General features: G+C 36.0%; 1 protein-coding gene and 1 long non-coding RNA gene across 24 annotated transcripts in view; both read right to left on the minus strand.

The window, feature by feature from the left end:
* HDAC9 (histone deacetylase 9) overlaps window positions 1-17,602 on the minus strand; it is a 452,700-nt gene that overhangs the window by 382,763 nt on the left and 52,335 nt on the right. The window lies entirely within an intron of this gene.
* On the minus strand, window positions 6,791-13,984 carry LOC111924292 (uncharacterized). The gene is made up of 4 exons (XR_002861583.2): window positions 13,844-13,984; window positions 10,501-10,562; window positions 9,815-9,887; window positions 6,791-9,114 (listed from the first exon to the last, which is right to left on the minus strand). It is a non-coding gene; the product is annotated as an uncharacterized LOC111924292 (long non-coding RNA).

Genomic DNA, 17,602 nt, shown 5'->3' on the forward strand with positions numbered 1-17,602 from the left:
CTGATGTGTAATGATCATGCTTCATACAAAAATATTTGATGAAAAAATGAAGATTAAAAATAAAATGACTTACCAGTATTTATGACACAATAGGTGCTACTTTAAACAGAAACTTTAATAGGGCAAATGTTTTCCAGCCTCTATTAAAACACTGTCAAGTTGTTACTTGACGATTTCAGTTCTGTTCCTACAGAATGCCTGTATATTCTTCAAACCAATTCTGCTCCATTTCATCCTCCACCAACAATTAGACAATTGTCTAGACAAGACTAATTGTCTTGGTAGACAATTAGATTAAAAAAAATAATCATACTATACAGTGAATTGTATTATTCAAAATTCTCCATTAACTCTTGAAACTGACACTGTCAGAATGATGCTGCCATTATCTGAGATACAGAGGAGGCAAGAGAAGCTTTAAAATGTTACTACATCTTATAAACTACAAGCCCTTCAAATCTGTCTCATTTGGGCTTCATAACCATAATCATTCTTTTGGATTCCAAAAAAGCACTGAGAAACACCAAACCCCACCATTCCTCCAAACTCAGCTGAAGTTTCATTTCCTGTAAACTCTCAGACACCAAAGGCAGGAATGCACCATGGAAATTATTGAAAATTCTAATCACTGCCCACGTGTCATTTGCTCTGCACAGTAACTGCAGAAGATGACAAATGCAGGCTGGACCTTGCCAGTGCCTGTGATGGGGAGGGAGGTTACAGACATGAAATGAAGGAATGTGCAACTGCCATGGACACATTCCAGTGGAGCTGCTAAGTATCTTCTCCTATAAACTGTGAAATCTGAGACAGCTTCATTTCTTCCACATGCCTCCAGAAACAACTACATAGATAGTGCAATACCAAAGTCTCCCTCAACCATTCCTCCTTCTGACCTTCTCCTTCCTATAGAAGTATTATGGGATCAGATTTTAAAAACATTATTTAAAATACCCAGCATATATATACTTCACCATATACTCAGTATGGTGGCTCACACTACATTTAATGTAGCTGAGCTTCATTGAGCACTACATATTTGCTAGTCAGAAGCTTGATTTTAAGGCCTGACCTGCCTTTTTGTAACAATAGTCATTTTGCCTATGTATGTCTATGATACATAGAAACAGTACTGTTTTAACTAGAAAAATGTATCTGGGAAGGGGTGGGGGGTGTGCAGCAACGTTTTCCATAACATTAACACCACATACAACAGAAATGACACAGGAAAAGTTTCTCTGGAATTATTTTACATTTGCTGGCACACCCTTTCACTCGCAACTAACTGCAGGAGAAAAAAAGAATTGAACTAAAGGAGGAAAACTGTCTAAGGAAAAGCTGAACTTGAAAACAGAGGTGAAAAGAGTGAGGTCCTTGACTTGAAAGGATTCCTCTCCCCCGGAATTCAGGATCCAATGCAGTTCATTAATTTCACTGATAGTAAGTTGAAGAGTTAAAAATATGAACAAGAAGTCAACATTTGTTATGACTCTTCACACCACAGATTTTGGAATGAATAAAAGAACAACTGCTTTGAGATTAAATACTGGATTGGGAACATTGATTTGAAACACTGGACAGAATTAGGATTCCTGAGGTTAGGCTCTGGTAACACATATAATTACACGATGGCTTCTTCTAAGACCAAAAATAGATGGTCTCAGGAATAGCACTAAGTATATTTGAGTGCTAGAGAGAAAAGAATTGACAACCCAATACCTTAAAAATTCCACAAGAGACTCCTCAACCTGATTGACTAAAATGTAATTTTTTTAATCACTTTTTGCCTCCCATTTTGCAACAAACTTGGTACTAACATTTAGAAGATTTTCCTCTGCACACAGAAGTGCTAAAAAGTTATTTTTAGCCTGGTTTCCTAAGGAAATGAAACTTATCCGTTAGGCCCTCATCACAATAACTTCTGAATTCATGGAGTGATTTCTGCCAGGTCTGACAGGGTGTGAAACATATTAGATTCCCAAAAATGGCAGCTAGGAGAGGAAAGGGAATGTCAGTAGAGCTCCCACTGTGGAGCTGCTTTTGCCAGACATCAGGGAGAAAACCCAGGAGCTCCTCCCTGCTGTCTCTGAGACCAGGCTGCTGCGGTTGTGCTGCTCAGGGGTCCAGGTGGAGTGGGGAAAGGACAAGGCTGGTTTTATCTGATTGTCTTATTTCCTTTAATGACAGCTGGGATGATCACATATTTGCATGATTCCAGTGCAGTTGGAAATGAAAGTGGCATTGACCAAAATGCCTTTACTAAAATGTGTCTTGCACACACAAGACCTGTGTGTCTTGCACAGGTCCACCAAGGCTTTTAAGAACTGTGTAAATCTGCTGAGGATCCAGCAGCAGGCACTGCAATGCAGTGAAGGCTGAAGGAAGGGGTTAATTAAATTTGTTAATGACTTGAATGAGGGAAAAAATCTAAAAACTCCAAGGGGATCTCCTGTAGCTGGAGAACCAGGTAAAAGAACGACAATTGTAACAAAATTTGGTATAAAGAAACAGAGGAACCCTTAACTAAGATGTCTGCAAAGCAACCTTTTTTTGTCACTTAGTAAGAACAAATTACATGCTAATTACGCCCATGTTGCTCAGATGAGGGATGTGGATGGCCTCAAAAAAGCAACACTTCCTGCAGCTATTACTGCTCTAAGATTTTTTGCTACTGTTAGACTTAACATCCAGTAAGTTCTGTAAGACAAAGAATTATTCTTTGATGGCTGTTAAAAAGGCATCAGCATTAAAGTTAAGTTATGTGGAAGTCTCTTCATCACAGCACAGCCATATCTTAGAGCACAAGTGGCTGGCAGCCACAAGGTCACTCCCAGCCCAGTGATCCACCATCCAGTATCTTTTCTTGTCTGAGATTCAAATGGAATTACTTGTAATGTTTTTCAGTGTGACATTATAAATAAAGCTATAATAATTTCAAATCCTTATTTTTTGTCAACCTCATGAAGCTCCTCAAACATTTGGCTTAGTGTTTTCATCTTTCAAAAGTAAATATCCAAATACAAAAGGAATACAGAGCAGACACTTTGTAAATACCTGCTGTAGAAACTATAGAGCAATAATGTGGATAGACAGCTTGCAATAAAATAAAATTTAATAATTAAGAATCCAAAATACATTCACAACTTCTTAATGATGCCTTCCCTAGGAAAAGCACCCATTGCTGCGGTTATTTTTGCTTGCTTGTTTGGGTTTGGGGTTTCTATTGCTAGGAAAATTATCGTTAAAGAGCTCTTAATACATTCCAAGTGAAGCTATTAAGTAAAAAAATATACTGACAATGAAAGTTAGCTCATCCCCCTAAATGACTGCAATAAAACAGATTCTGAGCTGACAAGATTCTGAGACGAGATCCCTTCCCTAGTCTTGGGGTATATTTAGCCACATCAGACACATGATCAGTAAGACAAAAAGAAATAGCTGTAACAAATAAAACCCTTATTACAACTTTCGGCTGCATACTAAGAACCCAAACTAATTCCCATCCAGTAAATACAGGCTTCCTGTATTTATAATATATAATATAATAATAATAAATAATGTATTTGTAATAGAATAATACCTTCCATTGTACTGCTACCAAGACACCATGCTTGAGCTTAATACAGACTTCATTGCTGATTGACAGGTTTTTTGAGCACAGCAATTATAAACCCAACTTATGTTAGCCTTAGGTATAAATATCCACCGTAAGATATCCTCACTTCAGGTTATTCAGTGCACTTAAAAGTGAAACTAAACTAAAAAGTATTTGGTTGATTATTTAGCCTATTATTTAGGACTTTAAACTGTAATAATTATTATTACCAGGACCTGCAACAGAAACCATCAAAGACAAATCTTCCAACCTGCAAGCTGTAATAGGAACCAACATAAATGGCTTCAGCTTGTGAAGAACAGCAGAGCATAAGACACTGAACTTGTGAGAGAAATGGAAGTTCATTTCTCAACTCATTCAGAATACATCAATCAACCTCCTTTTCAGATCTTACAAACTTGCACTGTTTTTCCAATTGTTATTTTTATTTTGTAAATTAGCTTGTAATTTGCCAGGTGAATATATTCTTCAGGCCCTGCATGAAGTTTGTTGCTAAAGCAGGTATGTGTCCAGATTTATTTACTTTTAACAACACCAAAGATCTATTTTTTTTATGATGATGAAATAGTAACACAAAGCAATACATCTTATTCAATTTTTAACCACTGAGGATCACTTCAAGTCAGCCTTCCATTTAGATCTAAAATGAAAGGAACTTACCATTTAGGTTGTACATGCTCTCTCTAAAGTAGCTTATGGTGGTTTAGAAAGCTAGCAAGGCTGCTCTGATATTAAAAGCAACAATGAAGGGAAGTGGTTAGTCAACTAGCTGGTTCTGTTATTCCCTCCCACTTCTTACAGCAGTACCTATCTCTGTGGGGTTATAATTGAGCTCATTATCCCAGCTCTTAAATTTATTTATTTTTTAAAAAACAAAAACAGAAGAAGTGCAACACCACCTTTGCAGGACTACTAGTGCTTCAGACCAGATGTTCAATACCTACACTCATAATAAATACTAGATACAACATCCAAGCAGTGGTAATCTCTGTTTGGAAATCTTGGAGAGAAAATTAAAAAAAAAAAATCACAAGCAAAAATCTATTTTACAGTAGTTTTTTCATTGCTGCTTTGACTAGAGATAAGATTCTGCATTACTGGGAAGAGAAAAATAAATTATCTGTATATATGGTTAGTCAAGTTACCTAACAGCCCCAGTCAAGCTGATTTTCAGTCAACAGATAGGAAATTTTATTCAGGTACTTATGCATATGTACCTGAATAGAGGATGCTATCTAACAAAAAAAACAGTATTTTATAGTCACTCAAGTGACCAAGGGTAACGAGAGACAGAAAAGAAGTAAAAATTACGTAATTTTGTTTTTAATTAATATTTTAATTTTTACCTTAAAGCCATATTTGTTAAAATATTTTCATACATATGCTGTATGCTTCTTCATTTCACATTACATTTCAGTTCTGTGGAACTTACCTCAAATTTCAATTTCACTGCTGAGCCATGATTTTTTTTTCTAATACACGATGTTTAACACCACACATTAAAGGAACTCTGAAAGAATTAAAACAATCTCAGTGTCCTTTAGTAAGCTCCTTTAAACACCAAGAATTTCCACTTTTAGCAACAAAAGTTGCTAAAGAAATAAATAAACAAGACAGCTCCCTTTTTTTCTGTGCAATAAAATAAAACGGACTGAGATGAGCTGGTTAAAGCTGAGCCACAGGAAAAGCCCAAGTTATCTTTACATTTGTGCTCTTAATGGTTTCTTTTCCTTTGGCATTTTTAAAGTACATCAAAGATTTAGTGCCTACATCCAGAGGTTTGAGTATTTGGGATAAATCATAAACTAGACCAAAGCTCAACTTCTCTCCCTGCCAGAAAAACCCTCACATCCAAAAGCCAGCATGTGACTGAGGACAGAAGGAACTACACTCCCTGTGTCCTTCTCCATCATCCACATACTATTCCCAGTCAGCAGGCCACAGAAGCTCTCCTGCTTTTATGAAAGAATGACCTGGCTAAGAACATGCCATACTTCACTTTCTCTCACATTTCTTTCTTCCATCCATAGGGATTTCCCATCTTACCCTATAGAGAAGCTACATTTTGTAAGAACTTCCAATGTACTGACAAAAGTCTATCAGACATCTATTGCCATCTTCTTCCAGAGCAGGCCAAGATTGGCATGATTGTTGTGTCTCCCCAGTAACTTTGCATTCAACTGGATATCACCAAGCCTCATTTGGTGTAGCTTGACAGCACGAAAGACCTTAAAATTGTACTTTAAATTTCTACAATATTTAGTTACTGTGCAGACTCTATGGAATCATGTTACTTCTCCTGGGAAGAAAAGGAAACAAGATCTGGAGAGACAGAGATCCTCCAAAACCTGTCAAAAATGTAACTCTTGTAGGTTATTAAAAAAGACTTTACTCATAAGGAGTAGAAATGTGGTGATGCTACCTGGTTTTTATGCAATTTCCTGGTACAGTAAGCAAATACATCATGTTGCTAAACACATCACGCTGTAACTGCTGTGTGTTTCCCCTATCTCTCTATCAAGATACTGTCCCCATAGTTTTACTTACCTAGTGAAAGGTAAGTGTTTTACCTGGTGGTCAAAACATTTATGGAATTTCAACATATACATTGGAGCAGCTCACACAGACCATTCATAGTTCATCTGTGACCACTGCATCTTAATGCTCAAACTGCTGTTTAGCTTAAGGACAGATTTCCCCTCACTTGTAATGACAGTACTGGTGCAAAGGAATTAAGATTTGTGGAGCAGTTTTGACAGCTTTCCCCTACACATATTCAGGGAAACTGGGTGTTGGCAGGTGGGTGTGCTTTTATCCAGGGACACCTTTCACTGGATCAGGTTGCTCAGAGCTTCATTCAACCTTACCCTGAAAATTTCCAGGATGGAGGTCTACCACTTCTGTGTTCCACTGCCTCACCATCCTTACAGTAAAGAATTTCTTCCTAACACCTAATCTAAATCTGCTCTCCTTCACCTTACATCCATTAAGTACTGGAAGGTTGCCCTAAAATCTCCCGGGAGACTTTTCTTCACCAGGCTTCACCAGCCCTCTCAGCCTGCAACTATCTTTAGCTACTAAATAAACAACCTATTATTCAAACTTCCACAGAAAGCCTTCAACATTTTTCATGAAAATCCACAAATTCGGGGTCCTTAGAACTCAACAGAGAACCCATGTTGGAAATTTTATTAGTATACAATAAATGTGAGTTTCCTGTCAATCTGCAGATTGGATAGCATTAGATACAGTAGTTAAATAACAAAACAGACATAAATTGCCAGATTGCATCATATAAAGAAAATACTACCTTCAGCTGTAGAAGCATTAATTTAATTAATTTAATTAAGTAATATAACACAAGCAGATACTCCTTTCAGTATCTGCTGAAATCTCATCATTCATTTGTACAGTGGCTTATCAAAAATAGTAAACTTTAAATATTGATAGCAAATAAAAATTACTGCACCAAAGTTAGTGCATAAAGCTATTTTCATTGGTCACAATACATATAATTGATATGTATGCCACATGGCAAACATACCAGACATCCAGGCAACCCACAAATTTTGGAACAGTCAGCAATAGCGTCTACTGCTCTTCTCAGTCTGCTTCTACAGCATTCAAATGTTGCTCTGTTTGGTGTGGTGTTTCTACTAGGTTAACACCACCAGAGCAGAAAAAATAGCTACATGTTTCATTTTAAAAGACAAAACATTATAAACTAGGACATTTTTTTTATACATTAGGTATCTATTTTTCTTCCAGCATGAGTGTTAACTATGTCATCCTTTCTGTCTTGGGAAATCATTACAGTCCTCCTTTTTATTTAAAATAAAAAAATAAAATAAAATAAAAAATCTAAACTGTTATAATCCCCATTTAGACCAGTTGTTATACATTACTGAAATTCCATGAGGAAGTATAACTTTTACAAATATGGACAGCTTGTTTCATTTCCCTAAGCTGTTTCTTTACAATATCTTTGCATAACTGGGCCGGAGGGGGAGAGTAGAATCTAAAAAAAACGTGGTCATACAGACAAAACAGAAATGGCATCTTTTAAAAACTGACCTGAACATTTTGGTCTATTCAATAGACTGAAAGCACGCCTAATTAACAACGCCAGGATTGCATATCCCAAGGTATGCAGTACATGCTACAGTGAAGCCCTTCAGCTACCCACAGGACTTAGGTTTTCTGAAAGTTGTGGGTTTTTTTAATAGCAAAACCCTCCCAGTCTCCCTGTTCCCAGATCCCAGGCATCCTGAGGCCAAGAGCTCCGTCAGAGGAAGCTTGAGAATTATACACATCACAGGAGAATCAATGCCAGCTTTCCTTTTTGGGAACACCTTGAGGCTTCTTCAACACACAAAGACTCTGAGACTAAACAAGCACTAAATTAAACGAGAATGCTCTTTATCCTGTGTAGGGTTACACAAGGAGCAAATTTACTTTACAAAGACGGCTTATTTTCAGAGCCTAGGAGACAAATGTAACTTATGTCTGGATCACTGCTGGTACAGGCCCCTCAAGCTGTTCCTGGATGGAGTGACTCCAAGAAGGTTCAGCACTGCCTCCTCTATGAGTGATAGTCACAAAGCAGCATCTCTGTGTTCTTATGTTACTCATGATCCACAGCCAGAAAAGAAACTCATTTTGTGCATATTTGTTCTTACCTCATAGATCCTTGATATGCACTCTGAGCATGCTGGAACTTTCAAAGTTATTTTACATCTTTCATAGATAATGTTTTCTCTTACAATCCAATATTCCATTACCATTGATTATGTAATCTCAGCTATTGCTCACAGTTGGACTTAAAGGAAGAGATGACCAAAGCAAGATACATGAAGCTGTCAGAAAAGATTGACATCAGAAGTAAAACTCTTCAGTGAAATTTATTACTCATTTACAAACCTTACTTTTTGGGGATATTTACTCTCACACATCAATCAAAATACAGAGAGATCAGCACCTTATGCACAAGAACAAACCACTGATGACATGTTCTACCTAACACGCTGTGATAATTATTTTTGCAATGAAAATTATGAGCTTCATATTTGCCCATGGGAATTTTCATGTGAAATTATGCCACCTTTTCTAATGTTTTGTGTAACAGCTGTGGATTCTTCATGCTTAAACACACATTGTCCTTCATGACACATGATCTAGACACTTCCTTTTATTTCAGTATCAAATAAACAAATCAAGAAATAAGCCCATTTATGATTCCATTGCTAAAAATGACTGTCACAGGATGCTCAAAGTGAAAAAAACTTTAAACAGAATTAGATCAGACAGGACAAGAACCTTTTCCCTCTTTCACATTTCAGAGTATGTAGCAGATATGGAAATAAGCCAAGATACTAGCACATATAAGTCAAATTGGGTATTATTTCTCCATGAAGACTACACTTTTCAAACAAGTTCAAAAGTACTAAAGTTGGCTCCCAAAATCCTCTTAAAATTTTCTTTAACTTCCAGATGACACACTGAAAATATGAAAAAAAAGAAAAAAATGTGTTAAAGAACTGATGCTTGCAGCAGTACTTCAAAAAGTTCATGGTGATTTTTTGTATTCAATTTTAGTCACTATTAAGGCTTCAATTCTTAGTTTATGTATTCCAGATAAACCAGTCCAGTGTTTTAAAGAACCTAAATATAGATTCTCAAAATGAGAGTCAGAAAAATAAAAAGAAATATAAATTTTCTGGTCAATTTGAAAAGCACTGACCTGGTATAGCCAGAGTTTACCTCTGCTTGAGGAAAAAATGGTGCAGAAAATAATAGACTATAAGTCTGTTATTTCAGTGTGGGTGAAGAGAAGGATGAAGGATAAATGTTGCTGCACTGACTCTACAACTACTCTTTATCATGTTTTTAACATATGGCATGGATGCACAAAGCTCCAAATGAGGAGCATTTTGTGAGGAGCTTTTTTTAAAATCACAGGAATAAACAAGTAAAATAGAGTACTAGGAACATCTCTACAAAGGGACTACCGTACAAAACACTTTGTTCCCCTTCATTAAAGAAAAATGTCTTCCAGTTTCTCTCCAAACTCAATATTCCAACTGTTGATTTTAGCCAGAATGCCTCAACAGGAATACTCCCTAAATGCCCAGATTTCACAGTTATAGTGGCTGGTGATATTTTTGTATTCTCTTGCCTTTTTGTCTATAATTTACCTACCATTTAAGTTCCCAGGCTTGATCTGAAGTATTAGGATGGGATCTGGGCATGTATGAGCTACTCCTCTGCATACCTATTTACACAGAAAATAAACCAGGGTATGTAGCCCAGCAAGGAAGTGCAGCACATACCAGTAAGTACCCATGAAACAGATCCCAGACATGCAGAAAGATCATGAAAATCATTAGGTTTTGTTTTGGGGTTTTTTGCTTTATCTTTTATTTCTAGAAAACAACTCCAAACACCAAATACAAATTTGTACTTTAAAGTTTAACAGCAGAAATACTATCTTACCTCCTATACTTCCCTTTTTTGGCACTATTTTAGATGCAGTGATGCCTGCTGGCTCAGAGGAAAGTGATCTCTCTTTTTCTGGGAATTGTAAAGGCAAGAGCTAAAGCTACTATATTTACTTTGTCTCAATACTTTCAACAGCAGAGAGAAAATATATGGGAAAAAAATCCAGAGGATAAAAACCTCATAAGGATTCTTTTCTTTACCTTTTCCCCTAGTTTCTCAATAATTTTGTCTCAATTTTAGAACCTTCTCCTTTTGGAACATTTTGTCCTCGTTTCTCCCCATCAGAAGCAACACAGGTACTTTGTAATACAGACACTAATGAGATAAGGCTGGTTATTCAATGATTAGGAGAGAGGGAGGAAGACAAACAGGTTAAAAATACATACATAGAGTGATTATATGACTCCTAAATTCTGCATGTCTCTCCTGTGCCAACATTTTTCTTCTTCTGAAAAAGAAGTTGTGCATGATCATGCCTTTCTTATAGACAGCAAATGATAGCAAGTAGCACATAGATTTTTGAAGTGCAAGTGGCTCAGAAAAGAAAAAAATATCAAAACCCAATTAGAATTGATTTTTGTTTTGCCAACACTGTCCTACGGTCTAATATTTTCAAACCAGTACCTCCTGAAAAGTAGAACTTTAACAGTGAAAATTTCATTTTACATAATAACTTTTGAGGCTTTCAATGCTCAGACAGCTCAGTCTATTCAGTCAGCTTTACACTATGCAGAGCTTGATGTGGATTTTATTTGGTAATGCCTTAGGTTCTAGTTATTCAACATCTAGCTGCAGTTTAATCTTCTAATCTCTTGTTCTGCTCATCAGTATGACTTTTATATATGCCAATCTCTAATTGTTTAAGGGGAAGCTTAAACAAAAAAAAAGCAGATGCAGAAGCATTTAAAGGTATAAACTCTGAGGGACCCGATAAAAACTTCTTATTTTTATAAGGAAGCTAATCTCTTCCATGAAATAGAGCAACTTCCATGAAGGAAAGTTTTAATCCCCAAAGCAATACTTTCTATCTTCTAAACAAACTTTGCTATTATTTGATGAACCATGAAAAATTTTGAATGATGCTGCACAAGTGATGGTGCTGGAATTGTCTTCTAGTGTCTAAGCATATATACTTAACTGCCTCCTCAAGTCACCTGAAAATCTCTTCCAGTGTTGTCTTAATTTTTAATTCTGACAGGAGATAGCTGCATTTGGCTGTCAGTGTCCTGAAATAGTAAGCAAACACCATGGCTCTGCAGTGTACCTTTCTTGTAAGGAAAAAACCCTGCAATTATAACTGTGTGATACTCTGTATATCAGTGTGCACTGGCATATATAAAGTGCCTATTATCTGTACTGTTACAGACTACAAAATATGCACCCCTAAGGCAGTACAGCAATTTACCAATGATGCCGTGTCTTTAAATAACTATGTTAGAAAAATGAGCATTAAACAACTTTTAATGGCTGCATCTACAGAAAAATTGTGGCACTAAGCCACAGATCTTTCTCATATGAAATTTATATTTAGATACATAATTTCTTTTATCTGTATACCAATTTCTCATTGTTACAGAACATATGCTCTTCCTCAAAATAACTTGCTATTTTTGTACTATTACTCAGCTGCATACTTCCACAAAGCTGCAAGTGTTACTTCAGATAAACTTAGTGCCTTTTTGGCTAGTTTCCATAGTACTTTAATGACACAGAAAAAGACTACCTAATGAAGCATGATCCTGTACCTCCTCCACTGAGTTTGCTTTGGGCGATGGCAACAAAACCAGTTGTTTATCAGTTCCCAGTTGAATAGAGGGGATGGAGAGGAGTTAAAAATACAAGTTTTTGCACATTTCCCCTCTGGTAGAAGTCCTTCAGACAGGAACAGTATCATATCCTACCTCTTAGTAACTCTGATGACTTCTTCTGTTATTTTAAGTATTTCTGAATGGAAAATAGTAGTGGTGCAAATTACACAATTATCTCATCAAAGGGTGGATGAAAGAGATTGTTGAAAATTCACAAGATTTAACAACACTGTTACAAGTAAGCATCTTTCTAAGCTTTGATATGATACACTCAGCTACAGCAACTTAAAATGTCAAATGTTTTCAATAAATTACCACTGACTTGGTAATTGCCATTCAGATGTTCTGCAACTTTTGAATTTCATAGCCAGGCTACAGTACTACCTCTTCCAGAACGTTTTGGCATCAGCTGTTATTATTATTATGTATTATTAGCACACCAATGCCACTTCCCTCCCTCAATCAAAAATATGATTGTACAAGACATACAATTCAGCAAGTCTTATTTTATCTTTAGAAGTAAGTTATTGCAATCATAGAGATATGTGGGGTTTGCTATGTATTTCTTAAAATAGAGACACCCCACACACTTCATATAGGAATAAAGTATTTCAGTGTTCTTCAAAATGAAGCAGCAGCTTGTTTCCTACGAGCTGTAAAAAACAAATTGACAGTCTTCCTCTCCATTTTGATCATCATGATAGATTCAAATGTTTAAAGATAGTGATAGAACAGGAATTTAGCAGGACACATTAGTACTGGCTAAAACCTAGTTGATTTTCATTCTAACTACGCATAAATTTCTTACCAACCATTTATTGCCCTCTCTTCTGTCCTAGAAAACTATTTTACATTACAATACGTGGCATTTAATCATATAAAGTAATACAGTCTCAGGCAAAAAAAATCTCTTTCACATCATTCGTACATATTTTACTCAATAATGCTAAAGTCTACAGTACCAGAATTTTATCATACAGGGATGCAAACAGTTTCTAACCTAAAAAAAAAAAAATAAAAAATTCTATAAATAAAAATAATTTCAACCCTGGAAATTTATTGAATCCTAGTTTTATAATAATTTAAGCCTGAAATGGACTTGCTAAACTTGGTGACTTTGGGCCACCGACCTTCCTCTGTAACTCCTCCCTCAGGAAGCTATAAAATCTCTGTCCTGATAAATCCGTTTGTTTAGGGATTTTCTGAGAGGAAACACACTGCTTTCAAGAACTGCTTAAAGCTCCAGAGGGAAAAAAAAATTAAAATGTTTGGAAGTCTAAAAACTGAGTGCAAATGAGGTTCTTCATCACACAGGGAATGCATCATTTGCTGTTTGCACAGCTCCAGCTCAGCAGAGCTGTTTCTGGACATCCAACATGAATAAAGTATCTATGAAACATTGTGAACTTACTCTTCCTTGAGCATATCTTACCACTTTTTGATACCAGTGGTTTTTAATCTGTTTTCCCTCTAATCCTCAGAGATGGCAATTATTATCCTAGGAAAAATAATCCTAAATTGTTAGTGACCATGAAGTAAAACTGCCAGGACACAGGAGTTGTAAGGGAAGGAACCTCCAGCTGGGGAGCACTAAAAGACCTGAGAGCAGGAATATGTAGAGCACTAAAAGCAGGAATATCTCTTCAACTGCTCCAGGAAGAATAAAACGGGAATGTCTGACCAGTTTAGGCATTAGGCCCACATTTGCCAGAAATAAAGTTATACTTTTAAACATGTATCTATTAGCTTGTGCTATCAACATGAGCTATCCCATAAGCTGCTTTTGCAGAGTTTTCTGTATTTGTTACATGACTCCTGCTGAGGACAGCTCCACGTTACACAACGTGGATGCAAGAAGCTCTAAGAAGGAAGCTGAGGCTGTTCTCTGGGAGGCAGGGAGGGATGGCAGTAATGTACTGACCTTCTCTTTGCCTTTTCCATGCTCCACAGCATTCCACATGCTGCTGGGAAGTAAATTACTTGGCTTACTTAAAGCCTTCAGAACAAAAGCAAAAAAGCATAGTCACCACACTGATTTAGTCATCAGAAATCCACTCTCTCCTACAAACCTATTCTAGCAATTTATCTGCCTGGGAGTCAGCTGCCTCACATCACAGCACAGCAGGGCCACTATCACTTAATCATTATCATTAAACCACATGCAGCCACACAGACGTGGTTAACTGGAGTATTCTTTGCCCCTCTCTGTCTCCCATTGGGAAATTAGTCTGTTCTCACAGAAGCATAAGGTTAACAAAATTGTTTTTGCTGCCCTAGTAGTGCTGGCTAGCAGAATAAGTCTCTTCAGTGTAAGACATTAATAGGAAGAGAATAAAAACATCTTAACACTGTTGTCTTTGCTGGTGATATTATGACGAAGAAATACTTTACCAACAAAAAAGGAACTCAAATAAAAATCCATATAGCAACAGATATTTGTCTACATGTACATAAATGATCTTGTAGACTGAAATGGGTCCACCTGTAAATTCATAAAAGAATAAAACCAGGGAAAAAAAATTAAGCAATGTTACCTTGGTATACCTCAAACATGCTTGGATCAAAGCTTGGTTTGAATTTCATGCATTTGATTGAAAAAATAAAATATAATCAAAAAGAAATCTACACTGACATTCCTGACTGCATATTTTTTTTAAAGTATCCCGGTCCACAGTTTGAAAGAGCTAATATTCAGTCATTTAAATTATTCATTATTCAAAAGAAATAAGCTCTGCATCTAACAGAACCTTCAAATACCTTGATAATACTTTGAGTTTACATTAAGTGAAGATGAGCCAAGATCAAATTATAGTTTTTTTCTTTAAAAAAAACAAAAAAAACCTGTTAGTTTAAGAATTAGGAAGTCAACAAAAACATGCAAAAACTTCAACTGGTTGTTGGATGAAACATAAGGTAAGACCAGTATCTTATCTTCATCAGTATTCTCAAGCAGGGAAAAGAAACAACAGGACATATATGATGCTCCCCTGAATAGTCAAGATTCCAAACCCTGTCCAAGGAACTTTTTGAGGCAGGTATGATTGTGGTATGCTAAGAAACCTTCAGGCATTTCTCCTAAGGTCCTTGTTTACAATCCCCTTAGACTCAGATTTTAAAAAAAGAAAAAAATTGGCCCCTTCCTTTATTTTGAACCTGTTCCCAACCAGCTTCTTTTGAAAGCTGCTTTTTTTGACACCCTCAAGTACCCGTGGGGCACCCATGCTGGAGCAGCCTGCTCCTCAAGGACTGCACCCAGGGCAAAGGTACCCACATCAAAAAGAAAACTGGGAGTGAAACTGAGCCTGGAAGAAGGGAGGAATGATGGAAAGGTGTTTTAAAGGCTTGGGGTTTACTTTCTCATTATTCTATTCTGATGTGACTGGGAATAATTAAATTTCTCCGAGTGAGTCTCTTTGGACTGTGACAGTCATTGGTGAGTGATCTCTCCCTGCCTTTACCTCTGTTCACCAGCCTTTCACTATATTTTCTCTCTCCTGACAAGCTGAGGAGGGGAGGGATGGAGCAGCTTTGGTGGGCACCTGGCATCCAGTAAGGATCTACCCATCAAAACTGGCAAAGGACCTGGCTATGTTTATGGGTGCCCACCAAAACCCTGATATCTAACACCTGAAATGTTAATTTGGCCAAAACCAGACTGCAAAATACCTCCAGAGCTGACTAATTCCATGTGCTTGGATTATCAAACTCAAACAAAAGAAACAAACAAAAAACCAACAACAAAGAAAACCCACTAGAATATTTGAATCATTATTTAATTCACCTGTCTGGGACTCACTCTCCTGATTTACTAGAACAGAACCTCAGTGATTTTGTTGCGCAGCTCTGCTGGCTCTTTAAAATTCTGAAAATATAGCAAAACTTTCAGATTCTAGAACAGCACTTCAGGATCTCTGACTTTATATAAATTTTGTCCCACTAGGAGAATGAACAATTCTCTAGGTGAAAGCCTGATCTGGTTACCTGTCTAAAATATGTGCTGTTTCAATCCCTATGTTACACTTAATTGTGATTGCATCTCTTATGCTACAAAAAAAATGAACCACAAACCCAGCATACTTTACATTTCTTGCATATATCTTTTGAAAAGCTTGTAATGTAAAACAAATGTTTCAGGAAATTAATATTGCTTATTAAGGAAAGCATCTTTCTCACAGTCCTACATTCACATTGAAATAATCCAAGAATTTGTCAATCACAAACAAATCAGCAGATACCAGAAACATAGTTTGGCATGCAAAGAAGTATTAGGAGTTTGAATGACACACTTATTGATAAAATATGAATATATTCATTCTAAGTGTATATTTCTATATCACAAACCAGATTTAGTTTTCCAGCTAGAGAAAACTAACTTTTTGTAAATTCATATTCAGCCTGCTGTTATATAATCCTGATCAATAGCGTTAACTCCTGCAAGTCTTGCATTTTTTGGTAAAGAAACCTTCTATCAATAGGGAAAAAAAAAAAAAGTTCATTGGTGTGACAAAATTCTAACATTTGAGTTTGATTATGAGTATAATTTAATAAGTAGTTTATCTCTTCAAGCATCCAGAAGACATGTTAAATGCATGTTTAAGAAGTATTTGCATTTTTTCTACCTTTAAATTGTTGGCATTTCCAGCAGATTAAAATATAAGTATGCAGGAATTGAAAGATATGAAAACTCAAGCCCTGTGAAGGCATTTTTCAACAAAATTATTTTAATTTATTCAGGATAAAAATGCAAACAAATCTTTTGAACACATACTGAGCACAGAAAATTGCAATAAGACTCTAATATGATTATTATAACATAAGGGAGAATGTAGAGAAGTATTAGTGTGGCAGCCTGGAAATGAGAATTTCTAAGGATACAGACATCAGATAAGCATGAACAGGGGTCACAATGCCTTTCTGTCCAAATTATCAACAATAATTTTCAAATATCAGAAAATCAAGCAAAATATTACAACTTTTTCATCAACAAGCCAACTATACAATAACATTAATTTTTAAAAAATAAAAATTATATAATATTTATGATGTAAGGAAGATGAGAGCCACAGGTATGTCTCAGTGTCACTTGGGACTGAGAAGACCTTGTATGTGCTACAGCTGTGCGAGCTTTCATGCACCCTCCTTTTGCCCCTTTCCTCACAGAGATATTTTATGTAAAAAAAGAAAAAAGATCTGTCAGATGCATCAGACATTTTATTTTTGTCTGACAAGAGAAGTGGCAACAATCATTTATTCAAGTATGTTAAGTTTTATACAGATATACAGGGAGTGGAAGAGCACTCAGAAGCAGACATAGAACTAAAAGCTACTGCTTTTAGTACACACAGAATTAATATGTTCACATAGACCATCACAGTTAATGAATTTAGCTACAAAACATATATAAAAATATCAAAATAAAATTGCTGAAAATTAAATTATTTAGCATATATAGAAAACAGCAGTATAGAGATGACACTTTCATCTTCCATCATATTCATAATATCTTGATTCTCAGAGGGAACAGAGGTAACAAATAAAAAGCCCACACTTATTTTTTGTGGTATTTCCTTATTTAAAAAATGTAATACTATTTAAGAAGTATGGAGAATTTCTTTTTTTTTTTTTTTTTGCTTAAAGATACATATTTGAGGAAAACTCTGATTACATTAAGAATTTATTT

Source organism: Cyanistes caeruleus, chromosome 1 (genome assembly GCF_971803275.1).
Source record: "Cyanistes caeruleus chromosome 1, bCyaCae1.hap1.1, whole genome shotgun sequence".
Taxonomy (NCBI): Eukaryota; Metazoa; Chordata; class Aves; order Passeriformes; family Paridae; genus Cyanistes; species Cyanistes caeruleus.